Consider the following 6,000-nt stretch of genomic DNA (forward strand, 5'->3'; position numbering starts at 1 on the left):
CGACTGCAGGAGGTCGTTCAGCGAGGGTCAGGAACCAGGTTCGGGAGGGTGGGGGATTTAATTTAAAGGGTCGGGGGTGGGTTTTAGGGGGTTTTAGTGTGCTGGCTCACGATTTTAACGATTTTCACGATACTTTACACACCCAAACGGCAACAATACGATTCCCTCCCCCTCCCAGCCGAAATCGATCGTTAAGACGATCGAGGACACGATTCACATCTCTAATACGCACACACCCTGGTAAAAGACAGGGCCCAACACATGTACAGGGGCAGCTGGTCACACTATGTGATGGGGTCACATTGGAAACATGGCAATGGGTGTATAGATAAGGATAGGGCTAGAATGACAAGGCAATTTAACAAAACCTTTTTTTTTTTTTTATTGCATTGAGGAATATGAATGGAGTCTCTTTTGGGGGCCTCTAGTCATGCTGCCTCACAAATACATTTTCAGGCCTTTCAACAAAGCATACCTATTTGGAAGTATGCCAAAATATGACGACTAGGGAATATCTACACTGATTTAGTAATTTACAAGATTCTTGCAGAACTGAGTCAACAGACTATAAACTCCAGCAAACAAACTCGGCATTACACACAAACCCTCCCTGTTTTGCTGCCCTTTGCAATACCAAGTTATGATGCCTTCCATAACTGTATCCTTTCCAGTAGTAACACCCAGCTATAATTCAGGGATCACTTTATATATTTATACAGTAGCTCAGAATAAACTTCAATTTCAATAATTCTTACAGATGCAATTTTCCTTTTATACTTGTTCAGAGGGGGATGAAATCACTTCCTGGAAGTTTGGATTTCTGCCTGACAAATAGTTGTTTTTTGCTGAATATCAATTGTCATAAAGACGGCAATTATAAAACGAGCGCGCATGCGCTCATTCACGCAAGCCTTGGTGCGCGAGCGAATATATGCTGGAATTTTTAATCATGCTCGCACTTGCATGCGTTTGTTGTAAAATACACCAATTGTGTGTAAGAATGCTCCTCCTCGACCACAGTTAGCGCGCGTGTGTCTCTTCCATAGGGCTTTGTCGGCTTTCACGCTTGCATGTCAGCGGATTTTAAAACATGCTCTCACGGAGGACATTCCCAGTTTTCCAATTAGTCCACCAGTTTGTCCAGTTAATATTGCAGTCTTTCAGACCCCTCGGGATCTTCATTCTGCACGCCATCCGATTTGGCTGGACTCCTCACCCTGTTCCATAAGCCCTAAAACTTGAGATCTGCAGACTTGCTCCTCATCAGGAGCAGCAGCAAAGTTACGCCGATATCTAGCCTACGTGCGCTGTGGTTTTCGGTATTAAAACGCGGAACTACATGCTTTAAGCTTGGCCCCTTGCCAGAATGCCCATGCCTCGCCCTTTTCCTACCCCTTATTCCTCACACGCGCATGGGTATATACGCACGTATTTTGCGGCTTTCTAAAATCCACATTGCTTGCTTGCGGCCCCATATACGCACACATGTGGATGTCATAATGCCTCTATAATGCTCTATGGTGAGACCGCATCTTGAATAATATGTGCAATGGTGGTCACCGCATCTCAAAAAAGATATAGTTGCACTGGAGAAAGTACAGAGAAGGACGACCAAGTCGGAGGCACTAAAAATAAAAAAAATAAAAAATTCAAAAACATTTTTTTTTTAAAATCTGCTCTCCGGTCAGCGGGTTAGAAAAACGGACACTCAGTTTTGCTGGCGTCTGTTTTTCTAACCCGTGACTTATTAGCCCAGTGCTAATAAGGAGGTGCTAGAGACAATAGTGCGTCCCTAGCGCCTCCTTATTAGAGGAAGAGGCGGCTTCAGTGGGTCTGACAACCAATGCCAGTAAAATTAAGTGTCGGTTGTCAGACCCGCTGAAGCCGCCTCTTCCTCTAATAAGGAGGCACTAGGGACGCACTATTGTCTCTAGCGCCTCCTTATTAGCGCTGGGCCTCATTTAAATACAGAATTGCATGCCCAGGAGAGAGGCCTGGGTGCGCATCAGGAGAGCGGGCGCTCAACTTGGAGTGATGGCTCTCCCGCACCTTTTATTGAATTGGCCTGTGTGTAAATTAAAGTAACAGTAGTAATAGTTTTCCCCATTATATTCAATAGAGTCAGGGACACTAAGTGGTGATTAGAGAATGAAAATGAGGTGGTAAAAAGACTGAGGTAGGGGCTGGCATTTTTGGCTTCTTATTATAGATAGGCGATCCAAAATTTTAAAAAATAAATGTTAAAAAAAATGCTCACCTGGGTCTGGAAGTGTCCCTGAACTGGTCTGAGAGTGGAAGGTGACATGGGATGAAGGAGGCCCACCTGGTTAAGCAGACTGCTGCTGCAAAAGAAAAGCCAGATGAAGCCTGGGCAAGGCCTGAGGATAGATTGTAAGGGATGGCAAGAGGAGCTCTCGGACAGCATTGGGCCTCAGGATTGAAGGTGATATTCTCCCTGTGCCAGGCTGTGGTGATGGCTGTGGGCAGGGCCTCCAATTCAACTGGAGGTCCAAGGTAGAAGTGTTGGCAGGGAGAAGTATGCCCAAGGTCACCCTCAATAGATGACTGCAAAGTTAGGTGTGAAAGGATAGGGCTGGAAATGTGACCCTCTGTCCTCGTCCTAAAGTAGGGGAATACAATTATCCTTTGTTTTTGTTAGATAGCTACACAGTTTCACTTAGTCATTGGAGAAAGATACTATTAGGGAACACACTGATTAGCTGATGAAAGATCACCAGTGCAGAGAGTTAGATTGTTTTGTTACTTTGTTAAAGCCTAGGCTAGTAGGGAGAAGAGTAAAGATGCAAGCAAGAGCTCTTGCCAGCACTCGCTTTGAACCCCAGCAGCACCAGCCAGCCCCAGAAAATACTAAAGCTAAGTGTGTGCATATGCCACCACAATTACAATTAACTGAACAAAAGAGAGTGCACTCAAACGCACACAAAAGCAAATCAGCCAAGAGAACAAAAGAAGGAGAAATAGAGAGCAAGAAAGAGAATACAAACACAATACAATCAAAGATAAACACAAAAGTAAAGAAAAAAGTAATAAAACCTACTTAATAGGAGATCAGCTGCAGTGTCTATACTTTATACATAGGAGCGACTCTGTAAGACATAAATAATATCACACAAAGACTCACTTTCTAAGAAAAAGAAATAAATAGTGAAATACATTGTAGTTAGGAAAAGCTGAAAATAACTTATTTGAAAATTCCACTTGTATTCTTGAACCAGATCTTTAACATCCTTTAATGATAAGCTAGACGAAATAGAAAAGTACATTGTTGGCAATTGTTTTCTTTGAGGTAGAATAAAATTGTTGAAGTTATCACTTTGATAGGAAAGTATATTCCTTTATCTTATCCTTGCCTCCCCTCCATTCCCTAGGAAACAATGCCAGGTGGGGATGTGTGTCCCTATCCCTTTGGGAGACCTGGTTGGGAGAAGGCATTTGACTGTCTGCTCTGTGGAACAACACCAAAGGACCTTTCTCAGTATAAGAGATGACTACAAACCGCAACATCGCACTTGGCCATGATGAAGATCCCCCTACAGAAGTAGTGATATACATTATCTTAATCTGCACCATTTTGATCTATGCATGCTCAGTGAAGCTTCTCCACCATTTTCTCTAATTTTTGTCACCTGATTGACTTTGCATGTTTGATAAAGGATAGTAAGTGACAGCGTCATGCATACTGTAAGGAGGCTGAAAACGCATTCCATGGTTCAGAGCTGGGAGGCCACAATGCCTCATTATATGTTATTTATCACTCTGTTCACTAGTATTTGGCCTTTGCTCGAACTCTGAATGACATTTTTTGATAGCTTTCCCATTCACCATGACTTCTTTTGTGATCTCTTACAGGCTGAACCATCTCAGTTACAAATGGAAGAAGATTTCCATTGTGCTATCAGAGTCAGTTTTATGGTTCTAGGGACCTATGGACCCATTGCTAATGTTCTTCACACAGATTTTCCATTGCAAGAATGAGGGACTACAGTTCCCATATGTGAACCTTGAAAAGTTCTCAGATTTTGCACTATGTTTCTCTTATCATTTTTACACTGGATGCAAGAACAAATTGACTAATCCTGCATAATAAGTGTATGCTCAGTATAGGTTGGGATTAGAAAACAATTTCTAAGTTTCTTTTGATTTTCCCTGATATCTTAAAATTCAGAATCCAGTAGTATAGCCTTCATTTTATCAATGTTCAGCTCAAATAAATGCATATGCTGAAAGTTATCACCAAATATGATAATATGTGCAAGAATTTCATTAATTAATAGGTGAAGTGTCAGATGCTATTTTTTTGTACATGGGATGCTTGCTTCTGTATTTGGGTGAGTGAGTGAGTACTAAGACGAATGGGTCTGGCTGTCCTAGAGAGTGTAAACTGATAGCTTTTATACTATAAAAATGAAAAATTATGAGGTCCGTCCTGAGTAAGCTTCTAAGCAGGAGGCACTAGGGACTTGGTAAAGTTACCAAGATAGCTTTAACTAGATATTCAGCCAAACTTGCCCAGATAAGTGTTCTGCTGAATACACCCAAATAAAGTTATCCAGATAACTTTACCCAGTGAACTTAATTTGGATAAAGTTATCTGGATTAAGTTATCTAGATAAAGCTTTGGGACAGGTATTTTATCTGACCAGACTTATCTGGCTAACTTTGGACAGCATTGATATGGAGTGTTACCAGGACAAAGAGACACGACACTCTGGGAACTCCCCCAGTGCTGCTTCTTTTTTTTTGCCCCAGGAAAATTTGTTTGGGCGATGAGTTGCCTGGACAAAAGTGGGGAACAGCAAGACAAATCCAAATCCTGAGTTTTGTATTGTTAACTCCAAAAGTTACCACTAGCAAAGAGCAAAAACCCGGATTAATAAACTACCAAATACAAATTGATCTGAGAAAACCACCGGGGGAACAAGTATCATAATGATTAAAAAGTGCTCTTGTATATAACCCACAGGCTCTTGCCCACAATGGGCTTCAACCTGCATCATATTACTGAACACAGTAATTTTACGTCATTTACCCATTCCCACTATTAATAATTTCCTTTATTCACTATTTTTAACCACTTTATTATTTATACCCAAAGAATCCTTATTTTATTTTACCCAAGCTATTCTTGTTTCCATAACTTATCTTTCAAATATAGGACAACCCTTTTCAAATTTGTTCAGTATTTAAGTGTTGTGGGATCAGCTAGCGGGTTAGCAATCTGTTGGGATTTGCTATTTGGATGGGAGGAGCTAGCAGATGAGAATAGCAGTCTGATAGAATCCCCTCCCCAAAGGGGAGGAGTAGCAATCTGTACTGAACTGCCTCCTATGAGTCTACTAAGGAATGGCAATATGTTATGGTGTAGACTGCAGAGTTGACAATCTGTACCAGCGGAGTACTAAAGATGGTACTCAGCTGGACAGAAAGTAGCTAGGTGAATCCTTGGGCCGATGGCAGATGACAGCGCCCCCAGGAGGGAGTCCCAAGAGGGACCACCGGCTAGGCTGGAGTATGGAGACAGACACAGATAGTTCTTTTATTAGATAGGTAGTATAACCACCAGAGGTGTCAGTAGTGAGCTGGTATGCCCGGCAGGGCTGAAGTCCCTCAGATACTGGAACTGCGATTCCAAGGTTGCTGAGCTGCAAAGAGACTGTAGATAGTGAATAGACAGGGTATGCAGATATACATAGCCAGTACTAGATGATAACTCACATAAGGTCTTGAGATAGCTCAGTAGCTGGAAAGGGTTAAACGGCCCTCGAGGAGCGAGTACCTGGTTCTAGGGAAAGCTCTGAGAGAGCGGTGGTCACTCACAATGATCTGTATCTGGAATAGCTTCTAGTCAATAGAGAGTGTTCAGGAACATAGGCCCTTGAGGAGCGAGTGCCGGTTCCTATATACCTTCTGAAATAGTAACTCACAAATATCTGTATATGCGATAGCTTCTGAGCAAGGAGAATCTTCAGAGTGTTCAGG

The sequence above is a fragment of the Rhinatrema bivittatum genome, chromosome 10 (assembly GCF_901001135.1).
Source record: "Rhinatrema bivittatum chromosome 10, aRhiBiv1.1, whole genome shotgun sequence".
In the NCBI taxonomy this organism is placed as follows: Eukaryota; Metazoa; Chordata; class Amphibia; order Gymnophiona; family Rhinatrematidae; genus Rhinatrema; species Rhinatrema bivittatum.